Here is an 18,196-nt window from a genome sequence, read left to right as displayed (position 1 = left end):
TGAGGGAGTGGAGTCAGTACCCAGATGTAGTTGCTGACACCAGTCCTCCATTGGTTTCTTAGAGCCGTTACCTTCCTCCGGGTGAGATGGAGGCAAGGGTTCCACAGACTGTATAGAATTTTGGTTGATAGTATATAATTTGGCTAGCGTAGCATACCGGGGCAGGTACACTTCCCTCTTCCCGATATTTATTATGCAAACGGGCACCCTCCCATGGCGTACATCAACCACCCCCCGTGCTGTCAAAATGGTGGGCCTACTGTCTGAGTAGACGGGTTCTACCATTGCTTGGTAGTCTCTACCTCTTAGACCAATAGCTGCCCGGCACCAAATCATCATTTCACTTTTTGGGGGCATGGCAATAGGGAAAGGGTCACACATTCTCACGCTTCCAATCTCACCACCGGAGAGTTCCACCTGTTGCCGTCGCATCAGTGCCCGGATCTCTTTCTGGAGCACTCGCTGCTGGCCGGAGCTGGCGTTCTTGGCAACCTGCTGTAAAATGAAAATCACCTCTGCAAGACAATTTTCAATCACATTAGTTCCTAGAGTTATCTTTGGGTGACTCTCGCGCTTGTCAATGTCTACAATGATCAGTCCCTGTGCTGCCAGTTCGACTCTACCGATTTTAATGGTCATTTCTTTAAATCCGATCTGTGGCACGGGCTGACCATTACTGGCGATGATACTCAAGTCGTCGTCTGGATAGCGGGTTATATCCGAGTCATTCCAGTACTGCTTGAAGAGCACGTACGGGATGGTGGTGACCTGTGACCCGGTGTCAAGTAGGGCACTCATAGGGATGCCATCCAGTACCACAGGCAAGACTGGACGTCCTCCCACATATTTGTCGCGCCAGTTCGATGGGCCTGGTGATCTTTTTCCTGGGGGTTGGCCCTCTACCCCAGGTTGTGCCAGTTTAAAGGACAGTACCTTGCCATATGTCCGGGTTGATTGCAGCGGCGGCAGATGGGTTGTCCGTCCTCGTTGTATCGGTCGCTGGGTCTTCCTCTGGCCGGTGGGGTCCTCCTTGGTCGACGCCACGGGATGTCCTCCGGTCCGGATGCCAGCTGGATCTTCCCTGGAGTGGAAACCTGTAAAGACTGCACAGTTCGGGTTAGCGCAGCAACGCTTTTAGCTAGCTCTTGGACCTGATGGTGTAGGTCCAGAGCCGGGTCATTGTTCAAAGCCTGCGCATCAGCCCCCACAGGCCCTGCCGACAAGGGCGCCGCCTCCTGGTGGTAAGTGATAGCTGGACGCCTGTGGGTCACAACGCCACCCGGTGTCGGTTCTCGGAGCACCCGGATGGCTCTGTCCTTGAACTGTGCAAAGTCCAGATGAGGATCCTGTAAGGCTATGGCCCGCAACTGGGTTCGGTGGACATTGCAATATAGTCCCTCTATAAATTGCTCGGTCAACAGCCTGTCCTCGTTTCCCACGCTGTCAGGGTCGGTCTGCTTAATGGCTCTCAGGGCCTCTTGTAGGTTTAGTGCATAGTCCCTTATACTCTCATGTGCTCGCTGCTTGCACCCATAGAATCTAAGCTTAATCTCGGCTGAGGTGCGGGTATCAAAGGTGTCCCTCAGCCGGGTTAGTATCCCTGCGACAGTCCTCCTCCCAGGTGGCCAGGACTTTACCTCCCTTTGGGCTGCCCCGGTTAGTTGGGCCACCAGGATGCTCACTTTTTGCTCTTCTGTGAGGGGGTACACCTGGAAGAGGCTATTCAGCTTTTCTTTAAAGTCATTCAGGGTATGTGATTCCCCTGAGTACTGGGGTAGCCAGGCTGCTCCCGGGATATAGGGCATGGTGAAAGGCATGACTGCAGCAGCGGTGGCGCTGGCGGGGGTTGAGGCAGTGAAGCTCTCCTCCGTATCCGACATCTTTCTCCCCCCCTAGTGGACCGTGGCCTACCTTGCGATGATCCTCTTCCGTAGGCCGCGGCTCCGCAGTGGATCGTAAGGGTTGAGGACCTTCCGTCGCGCTCCTGTGACGTCGGCGTCTGCTGGGCTCCTTCCAGGACCTTACGCAACGTCCGGACGTGAGGCGGGGCTTCAGTTCTCGCGCGCTTTCGGAGTCCACGCCCCTCTTCTTCCCGCGCGGCGTCTTCAAGATGGCGTCCAACGGCGGGAAAACTCCACGGAAGGCGGGAAGAAGGCAGAAGATGGCGCCGGATGGCGGGAAAACTTCGCGGATGGCGGGAAGAAGGTAGAAGATGGCGCCGGATGGCGGGAAACCTCCACGGATGGCGGGAATCTTCACCACTGGTAAGTTTGAACAGTCTTTTTCAGGCACGCAGTACCCGGTGGTTGCGGGCACGAAATCCTGCCGACTACGCCAAAGTTGACGCGCCCCTGGGCCTACTTGGTGTAGCGTTGCGCACGCGGGGACTACCCGGAGCCGGGCCTGTTGGGGGTAGTAGTCTCGTGGCGGTGACCCGGTCCGTGCCCAGGGAGTCAAACTGTGTGGCTGAGTATTAGCAGTAGATGTTGGACGACTACGCCACCCGTTGAATGCAGCTATGGAGCTGCCGCTGCAGGGCAGACCGCTGAGGCCGGTAGTACGATTGTGCAGCGTAGATGGTATAACCCCCAACGGGAGGGGTATGGCCTCAGGGCAGCCGACGTGGATGATGGGGGTAGCAGGAACCACTCAGAGACGATGCGGTGTAGTTCAGGGTCTTTACTGGTGATAAAGATAGACCCTCCCGGAGTACTGGCTAGCGATCGGGGCCTGGTCAGTCTTTGAGCAGATGGGATTTCCCCTGGCCAGGCGGAGTTGTAGGCCTCCCCAACTAATTGTACTCTTCTGGCTACCTTGCTAGAGGCGGGTAAAAGTAGCCCACGTCCCTGAGTGTACCGTGTGGTGCTCACCCGTATGGCCGGTGTCTCGGGGCCTTCTAGTGGCTTCCGCTCCACGACGGCGGTGCTGGTCCCACGCGTGTGACCGTGCCTTCGGGTTTCTTGGCCAGAGGACCTGAAATCCCCTGCCGGTCGGTTTCTGCTGCTGGGTAAGGATTAGTCCCCACAGCCTCGGACTCCGGGTCCGGTGGTAACTCTTCAATCAGGGCGAGCTCTACAGCTGCCAGCCCCTGATTCCTTTTAGCACGACTTCCCCAGAGCTCCTGATCTCTCTTTCCTATAGCTGCTTCTCCTCTTCTCTCTCTACTCTTTTTTTCACTAACCCTGCCTCAGCCCCGGGTTTATATAGGGGAAGTTCTTCCCCTCCCAGGACTGGGCAGGAGGTGTGGCATGCATAGGATTCCTGACCAGGAGACCTCCCACCTGCTCTCAGACGTAATATCTCTATTACTGTGGCAACCAGACCCCTGGGGTGTCACACTTACATCACTAAAGAGAGGGCTGTGCAGCCCTGTTCTTAGGGGTCCAGAGATCTGATCTCTGGATCACTATGGGTCCTGATTGTGAGACCTCCTAATGCTATCTAGGAACAACTTCCTTGAATAGGGCATTTTTTTTTCTTGGGGGGGGGGGCACCAATTAAACTAAAAGCAAAAGTTCAGCACAGAAACAATAGAATTTTTTGCATTTTCATCTAAAAGGGAATGCAGGCCAAAAAAAAATCCTGCTGTATCAGTAGCTGCCGATTGTTTCCCGCGCTGTAGACAGCGAGCCGAAAGTTCTTGGTGTGGGAACTGCTCCATTTACCGAGTTTCTGATAGGTTCATAAACGGAGACTCCAAGGAAGGAGGAGGGAAAGGAATAAAATTTAATAACAGAATAAAAATGTAAATAAAGATTTGCCTAAAATTACTTGTCCAGGAAATAATTCTCCCTCCCCCTTGAGCTAATACTTTGATAAGCTCAGTATGGAGATCCTGATTTGGAGCGTGACCTTTGAAAATGCTCTCTAGCTTGATTAAAGATGTATTAAATTTGTTTAAATAAACCTCGTTGTAATGGCATATCATTTGTAAGAAGCTATTAGGGGGTTAGAAACTGTACTGCACTATTTGCATGAAAATGTTCCGGCTCGAGACGAGGATCTCTCCTGAATTAGCTGCAAAGAAGAACGCTTTCATCATTACAAGAAAGGCTGAAATATAATAGTCAGCGGCGGGAGGAGGGATGGGGGCAGCAACAACACCCGGTTATTAATAAAAATTCCAATTCATGCAAGAGATATTATAATTTTATACTTCATGTGAACACAGCACGATCAGGTGCTGTTATAACATTGCTATATCAGTGCACGGGTGGAATACAGCAGTCGGTGCATTGCTGTGCCGAGTCCTGCAGCTCATCCACCAGTCATTCGAATAAATCTACAAAATATTTTAGAAATTTACTTGAGTTGAAGATAAACCGCAGTACTCTTCAGCGGCCACTTAGCAATGTGTGGGGCTGTTGCGCTCTACCGCGTACGTCGCTTACTTCCAGTCGCTGCCCAAACCTAGCGGCCGCTGCTGCGGTCCATATTGGCAAAACCGCTGATTGTTTGCAGTGCTATCGATATGACACTGGACCTTGGAAGGGTGAGTAAATTATTTGTCTTTTTGCTACTAATGGAGCTTATCTTTTCTGAAAGAGGACAAACCCTTTAAGGGTCTGTGCAAACCGCGATCTTTAAAACTCAGCTAAACCTGCTGAGTTTTTCAAGCAGAAAACTTTTCAGGAGGTTTTTTTTTATTTCCTGGAGCGACTTTTGTATAATTTCCATTTTGCGAGGTTTTTGGCCGACTACAGTTGTTTTTTTATGTAGGGTTTTCCCATGGTTTTTTTTACATCTTTTTTACTATCATTTTCTGGTCATTTCAGTTATTGAATAATGAGGAAACCGTTACCATCTGTTTAAGCAAAAAATTACGGCAAAACGCTCCAAAAACCGTCCGGTCGTCTTCCAAGGTCTTTTAAGCTTTCCCATTGACTTGTATTGCAAAGCACAGAGCTTCTTCCAAGCAGAAAACGCCATAAGAATGGACCGGACATGTAGAAAGGAAAAAAGTGGAAAATCCATGCTGTTGGTGAATAAAAGACAAATCCAGGTCCAGACTAGGAGATTATGAGATTTTTATTAATGTCTACACGTTTCGAAGTCACTTACTGCTTCTTCAGGACAAAAAACATATATTGTTACTTCGCTACTTCGAAATGCAGCGTGGATTATCCACTTTTTTCCTTTCTACATATCTGAACTTGGACCTGCGGCAGCTGCGATTATAAATGTTGTGTGATCAGGTTAGCATAATGTTCATTTTAATTGATTTTTAATTGGATAAAACCCTTTTGCTCTTTTATTTCCTTCCCCAGCATTTTCTAAGAATGTATCGGTCACTTCTTTTAACCATTTGGTGTTTTTAGAAACCTGAAGCAGTGAAAAAACATTCAAAAGCCTGAACATGTGCACAGCGAGTGGTTTTTACATACAATTTCTTATATCCATTCTTTTGAGTGATTCTCATTTTCCATGACGGAATCTGCCTGAATAAGACGTTGTGTGCACTGCACATACATTAATCCTCTGACTATAAACCAGAGCATTTACATTATTTGACAGCTAGCAGAAATGTTAAAAATAAAGGCTTGTTCACACATAACGCTTCTGTTGCAGATTTTTACTTTTCTGTACGTTCTTGGTGCAGCGTTTCATAGTAGCAGCAAAATAAATGAAATTTCTAAAATGTCAATCACACGTGCATTTTTTTCATCTTAAAAAAAAATAAGACAACACCGCATGCTAATACTTTTAGCGTTTTTGCTGTATTTTTGAACCATTCAGAATGCATAAAAAAAACATACAAATGCATAAAAAACACATTAAAAACATGCTTAATGTAGTTTTTCCTGCTAACACTTTGCGTTTTTCATGCGGAAAAAAGCACAGTGTGAACATGCTCTAAATATTTTAGACTTTTGCAAAAAAAAAAATTATCATCCTACATTGATTTAAGGAAATTATAATAGAAATGATGATGTAATAACACAATCTGGGCCCCAGATATGAGAGGTTTCACAGCATCACGAGGTAGTGTTCCCTCTGGGACTCCCTAGATAACCCACGAGGTTTTGTATAGTCCGACCAAAAAAAATCTTTGGATCAAATATAAAGCAAGAAAAATTGAGGGGCGAGTTTTCCAAAAGGTCCCATCATTTCTGTTACATCTCATCCAGGTTGCTATTTTTCCGGATACGCCGGCCGCCCTGGTCTGTCTGTAGACAGTTGGCTGCAGTGTATTTATGGCAGACGGAGACGGCTTCATATCCAAACTATGGAGGCTCCGCTTAGAACCGTAGATTCATTTCAGTGAGTTATAGTTGCAATTATAGATTTATACGCAAGCGCCTTTAACCGAGCCGGTGTTTGTCTCTCTCGTAGAGCCTAAGGTTATGCTGGGATAAGAATGACTTATGCCTCATATCTGATGAAATGATTACATAGGTAATGCATGAGTGATGGGGGCTCGTACCTGTCCCTTAATACCTCCTTTTTCCCTCTTCCTTCACTTTTAATTATTTAATACTCTATTACAATATAACCCTATTAAAAGCAGTCGCAAAGGAATAAACCACATTTTTCAGAAGGCGGTCTCGTTTTCATCCCTGGAAGATGATGATTATTGATTGCTGGCAGATAGCACTTCCACAAAAAAAAAAAAGGAAATCATCTTAAAACATAGCGGAAAGGTGTGAGAATCTTCACAGTGACATGTTTGGGCATTTAACTGTACACTCCCCAAGGGAAAGGTCCTAGTCTGTGCATGGAGCAGGATTATAGCAATATACTGATTTATGAGCAAGAAAAGAACGCCATAATGCCAGGCTCGGACACATCAATGGTGCAACCTGGGGCCATTTAGTCCTCCAAAGCAGGTAGAATTGTGCATTATGATGATTTCTTGGGCTGCAAAGGGTCTATATACTTTTCTGGCAAGGGGACCTCTTCTGTCTGTGTCCGCCAGTGCACAAGGCTATATAATAAAGGGTTGTTCCTAGAGTTGGTGCAAGTCGAATTGCAGGACCCGGTCCAGCGGCCATCTCAGTAATTTGTGGCCATTGGGTAAGAACCCTGCGAACCGTCTTTGATCTGACGGCATCCACAGCTCTTCTTTTGACTAGCCATCCCGGCACAACGTCTCTGAGACATGCATGTGACATTGCGCCAGGTCAGCTAAGCAAAAGAAGAGCTGCAGATGCCGTCAGGCAAGCTTCTGTCTAGCGTGGACAGATTGACTGACGTGGCTGCTGGACTTGGTCTTACAAATTGATTTGATCTCTAATTACTCCCATCATATAGATAACTTGTGGATTGGTGGGCATCTGGCAGCTGGGGTCAACATCGATCCAAGAACGCTGCATCTGAATGAACAGATATAATATCTGCCAAGTGTTTATTTTTCCTACAGCACCCCTATAGGAGAAGCAAAGTATTACATATTGTTCATTGAAATCCATATATTGATCAACCAGGTCTTTCAAATACTGAGCTGCTCTTTATAGCAGAGGGTCCTAAGTGAAGACGTCCTCATTGAGACATATCAAAGACAACCCCAATAATTCCCAAACCTCCTCATGTTCAAACATTATCTAATCCAGGGGTGGGAAATTAATTTTCTCGAGGGGCCACATGATAGACTGACTGTTGTGGAGGGTCGAACCAATAGTCCGAAATTAATTGTTGGCCTTCTAATATACAGTATGAGCCCCCACATAGCCCCCATATGCATAGTATGAGCCTTCTCATAGCCACCTATACACCGTATGAGCCTCCACAGAGCCACCCTATATACAGTATGATCCCCCTTATAGCCTCCAATATACAGGGTCAGCCCCCACATAGCCTCCTAAATACAGTGTGAGCCCTTACATAGCCTCCTATATACAGTTTGAGCCCTCACATAGCCCCTTATATACAGTATGAGCCTCCACATAGTCTCTCTATATACAGTATGAGCCCCCCACATAGCCCTCCTATATACAGTATGAGCTCTCACATAGCCCACATATATACAGTATGAGCCTCCACATAGTCTCTCTATGTACAGTATGAGCCCCTCATATAGCCCCCATATATATAGTATGAGCCCTCACATAGGCTCCTATATACAGTATAATCCCCTATATAGCCCTCCTATATACAGTATGAGCCTCCACGTAGCCTCCTGTATACAGTATGAGCCTCCACATAGTCTCTCTATATACAGTGTGAGCCACCAAATAGCCTCCTATATACAGTATGAGGCTCCACATAGCCATCCTATATACAGTATGAGCTCTCACATAGCCCATGTATATACAGCATGAGCCTTCACATAGCCACCCTATATACAGTATGAGTCCTCACGTAGCCCTCATATAAAGACACACATCAAAAACACATTCATCCATATAAAAAAAAATACTCAACTCGCTCCTGTTCCCCTGGCACTATGCACCGGTCTTTGCTGTGCGCACTGATGCTCCGCACAGCAAATGCAACGTAGTGGCATCATCATCATGGCAGCTTCCCCATCCACTATTATATTCACCGCAACCTGCCTCCTGAGGATACAGATCACAGTGACATTGCGACGCGGGCGGGCATGGTGGCTGCGTGATGCGGCCTGCGAGCCACTGTTTTCAGCTCTTCAACTGTCTAGGTCCTCACTGGAAAAGCCAGTGGGCTGCATGTGGCCCCTGGATCGCACTTTGCCCAGGTCTGTTCTGATCTATGAAGATATTCCAATGTTAGAAATATTTTGGCCACTTTTTATATATGTAATCCCCTAATATATGAGTCTGGTCTCCGGGTTTAATCCTACACTAGGATTTTCTGTGTCTAATGGAGAATTATGTCTCTTATAATGCATTTGTATATATTTTTTCAGCCTATCTATAAATCCACTGACCTCTATGTTCTGCCTTTATAAGGTCGGGGCGTTGTGGGTGACTTTAATATCTATATAATGTGCAGCGGAGCATACATAATGCAGTGTGGGGATATACGTGTGCTGGTTTTATTGCCTTCATGTATTGCTCGGTGTAGTCGCAGCACACGCTGTGCAGGGAATACACGGGAATGACATATAACAGACAGCTTCATTCTCCTTGCAGTGAAACGAGTCGTGTTATCCTTTAATGCTATCCTAATACTTTACTAAGAGTTTACTAACAAGCCCTTAGGGTGCTGTCCGTCAATAATAAGCCTATAAAATCGATACGGATAAACAAGGGTCTCTGTTCTCATAAAGGAACTTCCTTTTCATCTAAAGCAGCTGTTTTCTGTGGTTCTCCGACATCGCCTGCTCCTTGACAACAGACTTATGACCTGAGTGATACACAAAGGGCCCGGTCAATACTGCGTAATCGATACGGCACTATTTATTGCAGCGTGTGTTTACAGCGATTGCTACTGGTCATTTCCTGAGGGTGCGAGAGTCACTGCCGTTTGTTGGTATTAAATATGTAATAAAAAAAAAAGGGGTTTTATTTTTTTATTTATTTTCAACCTGTATAAGGGAACTCGTCAGCAGGATTTAGTCCTATAACCGTATTCCACCATTATTTGAGACCTGAAAAGACTGTTCTAACATTTTATCCAGTAGTCACTTGGTAATTTGAAAAACTGTTGTGTCATATGTAAATGGAGGCTCAAGCAACAACTGGGTGAATCCAAACCATCTAAGAAGGCTCAACTGTCGTCTGGATGTATCCCCAGACCTTCTTAGAAGGCTCAAATGTGTGCTGGATGTATCAAGATCGTTTGAGAAGACTTAAGTGTCTATTTGGCATATCTAGACAATCTAAGAAGGCTCAGTTAGCAAATGGGTCTTTTCAGACCATCTAAGAAGGTTCAAGTGTCTACTGAGTCTAGTCAGACTATCTAGGAAGGCTCAAGAGTCCATTGGATGTATCCTGACCATCTAAAAAGGCTTAAGAGTCCACTGGATGCAATAAGGAACAAGTTACTCTTATGCATAGCTAGACCATCTAAGAAGGCACAGGTGTTTACTTGGTGTATCTAAACCATCTAAGAGAGGGCTCAAGTGTCCTGTGGGTGTAACCAAACCATTTAAGAAGGCTCAAGTGTTTGCTTGGAGTATCCGGACCATCTAAGAAAGCTAACCTATCTATTGGGTGTATCCAGACCATATAAGAAGGCTCAAGAGTCTATATCTAAGAAGGCTCACACTTTCGCTGGGTATATCTAGTCCAAGGATCTCAAACTCAGCTGGGTATATGAGCCGCACACCGAAAAAAATTTAATTTGGGGGGCCGCATTCTTTGCATGACAAAGTGACATTTTTAGTGATACCATTTTTTTTCTATACACCTTTTGAACTGGTCCTCATCTTGTAGTAATGCCCCATCCTGGTCCTCATCTTGAAGTATTGCCCCATCCTGGTCCTCATCTAGTAGTAATGCCCCATCCTGGTCCTCATCTTGTAGTAGTGCCCCATCCTGGTCCTCATCTTGCAGCAATGCCCCATCCTGGTCCTCATCTTTTTTTAATGCCCCATCCTGGTCCTCATCTTGTAGTAATGCCACATCCTGGTCCCCATCTTGTAGTAATGTGCCCATCCTGATCCTCATCTTGAAGTATTGCCCCATCCTGGTCCCCATCTTGTAGTAATGCCCCATCCTGGTCCCCACCTTGTAGTAATGTCCCATCCTGGTCCTCATCTTGTAGTAATGCCCCATCCTGGTCCTCATCTTATAGTAATGCCTCATCCTGGTGCTCATCTTGTAGTAATGCCCCATCCTGGTCCTCATCTTGTAGCAATGCCCCATCCTGGTCCCCATCTTGTAGTAATGCCCCATCCTGGTCCTCATCTTGTAGTAATGCCACATCCTGGTCCCCATCTTGCAGTAATGTGCCCATCCTGGTCCTCATCTTGTCGTAACGTCTCCCATCCAGGTCCCCATATTGTAGGAATGTCCCCATCCAGGTGGACATATGTTCCCATCCAGGTGCCCATACGTCCCAACCAGGTGGCCATACGGCCCCATCCAGGTGGCCATACGTCCCCATCCAGGTGCCCATACGTCCCCACCCAGGTGCCCATATGTCCCCACCCAGGTGCCCATATGTCCCCATCCAGGTGCCCATATGTCCCCATCCAGGTGCCCATAGTGCCCATATGGGCTCACTCAGGTGCCCATATGTCCCCATCCAGATGCCCATAGTGCACATAACAGAGAAAAAAAAAAGATTCTTCTCACCTGTCCTCTGTTCCCTCGGCGTCCTTCAGCACATGTAGCATGCAGGCACCATAGACCCCTTGACAATCGCAGCCCGGTCCAGGAGCCGCCGACATCAGTGCTGTAGTGCAGTGTATTGCAGAGCAGAGACCGGCTCTCTGCACAGCAATACCAATGCCAGCCGCCGGCCTATCAGAGGCCAGCAGCTGACATCTGCGCATGGCATTGACGTCATACGCCGCTGTGCTGGGACACAGATGTCAGCTTCTGGCCTCTGATAGTCCGGCGGCTGGCATTGGTATTGCTGTGCAGAGAGCCGGTCTCTGCGCGGCAGTACACTGCACTACAGCGCTAATGTCGGCGGCTCCTGGACCGGGCCGCGATCAGGGTTTATGGTGTCTGCGGGCCGCATGAAGCAGCCGGAGGGGCCGCATGAGGCCCGCGGGCCGCGTGTTTGAGACCCCTGATCTAGACCATCTAAGAAGGTTCAAGAGTCGATTGAATGCATCCAGACCATGTAAGAAGGCTTCTAGGGAGGTTCAATAGTTCACTGGATGTTTCCCGAGCATCTAAGAAGGCTCAAGTGTCTATTCGGTGTATCCAGACCATCTAAGAAGGCTCAACAGTCTGTTGGGTGTTTCTAGACCATCTAAGAAGGCTCAAGAGTCCACTGGGTGTATCCAGACCATATAAGAAGGCTCAAAAGTCTGCTGGATATATCTTGATCATGTAAGAAAGTTCAAGAGTCCACTGGGTGTATCCAGACCATATAAGAAGGCTCAATAGTCTGCTGGATGTATCTAGATCATGTAAGAAAGTTCAAGAGTCCACTGGGTGTTTCCAGACTTCCTAAGAAGGCTCAAGCGTCTTCTGGGTTTATTTAGACGGTCTAAAATGGCATAAGTATCTGTGGGGTGTAATCAGATAGTCTAAGAAAGATCAAGTTTCCGCTGAGTGTAACTAGACTGCCTAATAAGGCTCTAGTGACTTTTTGGCATATCTAGACCATCTAAGAGGGCACAGGTGTTTAATTGGTATATCTAAACCAGTGGTTCTCAACTCCAGTTCTCAAGACCCACCAACAGATCATGTTTTCAGCATTTCATTAGTATTACTCAGGTAATAATTCCATTACCTGTGCAATACTAAGGAAATCCTGAAAACATGATCTGTTGGTGGGTCTTGGGGACTGGAGTGGAGAACCACTGAAACCATCTAAAAGGGCTCAAGTGAAAGGGTATTTTGACTTTTGAAATATTTTTTTTTCATCAGTGTAATGCATCTAAAATAAAAAATAGGCAATTGTACAAATATTACTAATTTAAACAAAATCTATTCTACTTTTTTGTGTATAGATCTCCTATGCAAAGCGATGTGTCTTTATTGTTACAAACTCCAAACAAATCCTGTAGAAACTATAGTCCTTAGTCAAGCGCTACTCCTATTCAGCTCCCTACTTTTCAGAGTAGCAGTCTGTAATATTTGATGCACATAGCATTACATAAGGGCTGAGGAGACAAAATGGTAGATTTACTTTTTTTAATCAAGACTTCCGACAGGGTAGCTGTGCACTTATATCTCTAGAAGACAACACGGTGAACCTTCAGGAATCCATTTCATATTACAAATTGGAGAGTGCAAGATTATAAAAGGGAAATTTATGACAAACCAGATGCATTTGGAGCTCTCTTTTAGGAAAACAGAGCACCGACCTCTACAGATATATATTTCTAAATTGTCGAGGACCTAATGCTAGATTTATAAACAACTGGCTCTAAAAGGTGGAGATTCCCTTTAAATATTCTTTATTCCATTTGGTCACTTGTTGAGCACCCTACGATTCTGATTTCTTAAATTATTTTTGGGAGAGACTTCATTGAAAATACTAAAATCAAATTGACTCTTATTGGAAACTTTTGAAAATTAAAAAAAAGAACAAAAACAAGAGAAACATAATCTAGAAATGCAAAACAAGAAAGTCAGATAAAAACAAAAGTTTTGAAATTCACCATCGAGCAAGTTTAATATGGGCTACCGATGCTGGTTTTTTTGAGAATGTGCCTTGGGTCTCGTCAGTCCATGTAAACTCCGTTTGTGATACATTCATCAAAGCCGTGCATGACTTATCAAGCATGCAATCATTTCATTAACTAATGCCACTGGGTAGCTGGCAGTGATACTGCTTATCCAAAAGGTTCAACCAGGCCTCTCAGTTGTAACAAATGTCGTCCTGTGCACTGATTGTTTTGTGATGGCAAAGCTACAAACGCCATTCCTATATGACTGTAGCATATTTTAACATGGTAATTAGAAAAATCCCGAGTCCAGACATAAGACAGAGCTATACTTTCTAATTGGAAAGGTACATGCATAGATAGATAGATAGATAGATAGATAGATAGATAGATAGATAGATAGATAGATAGATAGATAGATAGATAGATAGATAGAGGGATAAATATATAGATAGAAAAATAGATAGAAAAATAGATAGATAGACAGAGAGATAGATAGATAACAGATAGAAAGATAGATAGAGGATAGAATGATAGATAGACGGATGGATAGATAGATAGATAATAGATAGATAATAGATAGATAGATAGATAATAGATAGATAGATAGATAGATAGATAGATAGAATGATTGATAGATAGATAAATTGATAGATAGAATGATTGATAGAGGAATAGATAGAATGATAGATAGATAGACGGATGGATAGATAGATAATAGATAGAAGATTAGATAGATAGATAGATAATAGATAGATAGATAGATAGATAGATAGAATGATAGATAGATAGACGGATGGATAGATAGATAGATAATAGATAGATAGACGGATGGATAGATACATGATAAATGGATAGTTTTCAACTGCTACATCTGTAAATAGACATATATCAAAGGCAGAATGAACTTCAGTTGCTGTGTGATTTAATGTTATTATTAGTTGCAATGTATTATATTGTGTGTACGGCTTCTATCCAGAACTATTTATGTTTACAGTAACAGACAACAAAAATACCCAGAGTGGTCTGATCCTATATTTATTTTTCCATCCAACTTTCCAATGCTTTTTGTGAATCTACTTAATGTGGGAAAAATTAGCAAATTAGTGGAAGGCAGTATGACCGCAGCATCACAAGGTTTAGTTGTAGTCTGTTACCATGCAGACATACAGATTTGCTATAGACACAAAAGAGTATATTTTTAATAAAGGCTATTTGCAAAGTGAATTTTTTCCCTTTTTTTAGATAAATTTAAGAAAACAAAAGCTTAAATAGACACAAAAATAGCAAGGGAACTGAATTGTTTCCATGTAATCCATCCATAAGAAATGTATATCGTTATTATCACAGTACCTACAGCTTTGGCCATGACCACAGAGAATCAAATGTGTGAAAAGCTACGGAGTCCTGTAAGAGGGTCAGAGTGTACTGACACTTGTCACAAATACTCTCCTGTCTCAGTGCATCCTGCAGAGAATAACACTGCAATATAAGACTACAAACAAGACTATGATAAAAGGCCAAAAATAAGGGAAATAATAAGGAAATCCTATAGAATGAACACCACTTTCCTGGTGGTATTTGGTGTAATTATAATTGTCCGTTTTACCACTTCCCTTATTCCAAATGAAGAAGTCCCTTACAAAAGCGCTGAAGAAGCTATTAGGGGTTTCCTTAAAGGGAAGCTCCATTTTTAGAGAAGTGATAACTAATATAAAAGAGGATTACATCATAAATAATTTTCTACCATCCACCTACTGCCCTATGTACAAATGAGAGTTGGAATGGATACAGAGAAACCAAATTACCTGCAGCAGCTCTCGCAGTGATGTAGAAAAAAGATGTACAATAAAATACAATAATTTGCAGCGGTTTTTTGTGATTGAACCGAGATAAAAGAGGTTGAGATCGTTTTACCCTGACAGTAGCTCTCTTTTCTGCTGGGAGAGTTTGGATTTCCTACAGATGCTCTCCTCTACAGAATAGACCTGTTTCTTTTAAGAGGAAATTGTGATATTAGATTTTAGGAGACAGGAATGCTTGTAAAGTGTTCATTGTAGTGGTTAAAAAGAACAATACTCTCCTGAATCCATCATTTCTTAGACTCATCATTTTGTCATTACTGTTAGGTGCCCGCTAGTCCTTGAGTCGTCATATAGACACTATATAATACCGCATTACCATACGAAATTTCCTACCTTCATTAATGTGTATTATGAGTAAGGGTGGTATTACCCGGGCACTATATGGAACCATTTTTCTTTTTCTCTCCCTCTACAAACCTTAAAGCCCATTTAGTTATGCAGATAATCAGCAAAATAGAGTTCATGTGAATCAATGGCCTTATATAAATTAATAATAATAATAATAATGTGAACATTTGTGACCGATAATCAGTCGACCAACAAACATAAAAATCTTGTATACAGTCGATGGGAACTTGCTTATGGGTAGAAATCCAACCATATGAATGAAGCTCAAGAATAATAAATGAGAAGAGAGACTTAGATAGTCAAAGGCCTCTCCTATAGCCAAATCAGATCTCTTGCTTTGCACTGAGGAGAGGCAACACCCTGAAACACGTGTCTGTAAATTAAGATTCTGGTTTGGTTTTTATCCCAAGTCATATGACAAGGCTCGTTAAAGGGTCGATAGTGACTTTTAGGATCGCTGCTTCCCATAGGTGGCACCAGAGTTCAAGTTCTCTTCCTCTCTGAAGAGACTATTTGCATATTAGAAAAGTGAAAGAAGGAAGCTCGAAACATGAGGCCACTGATGAGTATGAATCCTTCACTTTTTCAGTCCGATTCATCATAAAAAAGGGCATGTATTCAATTTGCAAAAAAAAAGGATAGAACCCATGCACAAAACTTATGTGAATGAGGGCTGAGATGTAGATTTTTTGGCAGATTGTGAAGTCATGATGAAAGTTTTTTGTGGACACTGATTTTTTGGGGGGGGCATGTGTGGAAATCTGCAGCTACTTCACCCCATCTGAACATGGCTTAAGCCTTAAGTCAAAGTGACTGACTATATCCCTACCACCCTTGACCACTGCTAGAATTAGACACCTCCGTACTTTAATGCCACCAATAAGTGGATTGTTTTTTTGGTTAGTCCGTTTTGTTGATTTTTCCATGATCTTTCCTGATTTTTAAACTTATTAGGAACTGAACATGAATCAATATAGGTACATGCTTTCATTTTTAATGATTTTGGTTGTCTTCTTCCTACCAATGTTCTGTAAGAGCTTGTTCACACTTGCCATTTTTGTTCCATTTTTACCTGCTATTTTCCTGTGGAAAAAAGATTTTACAGTAGCAGCAAAATAAGTGATATTTCTAAAATCTTGTTCACAAGGTACATTTTTTTTATTTCCATTTTTTTTTATCTGTGGCCCATATTCTTAAAACTGCAGCAAGTCAATTAATTTAGCATTTTTGATGCAATCTTTTTACCCATTTAACTAAATGCATAAAATACGTATCAAAAAATCATAAAAATTTAACGTACGCATCATTTTTGCAGGTGACACTGCATTTTTTATGGAAAAAAAATGCTGCAAAAAAACACTGTGTGAACATGACCTATGGGGGCACTTTTTTACAGATTATCCAGTAAATCAGATTAACAATTTTTCTAAAAAAAATAAAAAATAATGATGCACTTCTTCCCCTAAGTACAATGATTGGCTCTATCAGTCCCATAAACAATGAATGGAGCCGAGGTTGACTATGCGTGCTTCTGCTCTTTCAAGACAATGCTCTGCAAAGCCAGATCCCAGGATGCAAGGATCTGCTTTCAAGATCATTGGGGATCTCAGTGGTTGGACCTCCATAGATCAGTCATTTATCTCCTCTCCTATTGATAGGGAATGACTATAAATTTGAGAGTATCCTTATAAGGACCTGTCACCGGGTTCAAAAAGTTAAATTTTTGTTCTTAATTTAATAAATTAAATTTTTGTTTTTCCTAAATCTGGTGTTCCAGAGACATGGGTCTTTTAATCTAGTGTTTTTTTATGGTCTTTGACAAGGAGGTGTGGCTCACAGGGTAATTAGTAGCATCCTAAAGACACACCCCATAGGAACCTGTGAGCTGCTCCATAAATATTTGACTAAATGAAAAGGCTCATATTTCTGAATCCACATGGCGGATTTAGGCAAAACAAAAACTGGCATACTCAGAGGAAAAAGGAGAATAATATACCTGGTTACCAAGTCCTCTCCAAGTCTTATGCAGACAATACAGCCATGTAGATACAGCATACAAGGAGGAACATGGATTAGCTTAAGGTTCTAGATGTGATCTCGAGTGGAACTGTTAAGTAACAAGTCACACGGAGTGAGAATTTAGGAAAAATTTAAGACTTGTGTCACCCTGGCCTGGATGCCACAAATGTATAATAAAGCTGTGTCTGAGAGCAGGAGGGAGGTTCTCTGGTCAGGGACCATTAGCATGCAGCACCTCCTGTCCCAGGCCAGTAGGGGGAGCAGGCTGCCCCTATAAAAGCTGGAACTGGGGGCAGGGTTAGAGAGAACTGGACGACCTGTCTCTGAAATGAGAGGCGTCCCAGAGAAGGGAGAGCCAGTTCAGCTGAAGCTGAGGAGGTCGTGTGGCAGTAGAGGAGCCACGAGCCAGGGACGGAAGGCGACGTGAGCCTGTCCTGGCTGAGAGAGAAACTGAACTACCGGACTTTGGTGTCCGAGGCTGTTAGGATTCCAAGTCCTACAGCAAATAACCAGACCGCAGGGGATTTTATGTCCCTTGGCCTAAGAAGCCCGGAGGTTCCGCCACAGCAGAAGGGACCAGCAGAGTTGCACCAGGCCGAGAGTAGAAAGGGACCCAAGTTGCAAGCCATATGGGCGAGAAGACACGGCGAGCTCAGGAACGTGGGCTATTACACCACGAGGAGGGAGATAGCCAGGAAGAGCGCAGAGAGCACGGTAGGCCTACACACTCACCCTGACCAGAAGGGCTTCCCACTTGTTCTCAGACATCCAGGCCCCCTCCTAGCCGGGACAGTTTTTGGGTCATTTCACCTGT

This window comes from Phyllobates terribilis, unplaced genomic scaffold, assembly GCF_046119375.1.
Source record: "Phyllobates terribilis strain yellow unplaced genomic scaffold, ASM4611937v1 Scaffold_9__5_contigs__length_417890890, whole genome shotgun sequence".
Classification (NCBI taxonomy): Eukaryota; Metazoa; Chordata; class Amphibia; order Anura; family Dendrobatidae; genus Phyllobates; species Phyllobates terribilis.
The sequence above is the reverse complement of the archived record's forward strand: the minus strand, read 5'-3'. Positions refer to the sequence as shown.